This window comes from Myotis davidii, unplaced genomic scaffold (genome assembly GCF_000327345.1).
Source record: "Myotis davidii unplaced genomic scaffold, ASM32734v1 scaffold845, whole genome shotgun sequence".
NCBI lineage: Eukaryota > Metazoa > Chordata > Mammalia > Chiroptera > Vespertilionidae > Myotis > Myotis davidii.
The window spans coordinates 684,588-684,887 of NW_006296223.1; positions in this window are offsets into that span (position 1 = coordinate 684,588).

The window sequence follows — 300 nt, forward strand, 5'->3', positions numbered from 1 at the left end:
GGGCAGACCCTGCTCTGGAACTCACAGCCTGTGGGACCCTCGGGCTCAGTTACTCTGCGGGAAAAGCCAGAGGTTCCTCACCACGCGCGGCCCCCGCAGCCGATAACTGGGCACAGATTCCGTCTGCGGCGACTGTTTTACACAATTTATTTCAGGCGAGAATTCAGGCCCCACCGGCATGGATCTTCATAAAATTGTCACCGAGCATCTTGTCCGGGGCCCGCGGCTCGAAGCTGCAAATCAGAGCGAGGGGAACACGCGACCTTGGGGTCTGGAGCCCGCGGGCCGCGAGGGGTCGGG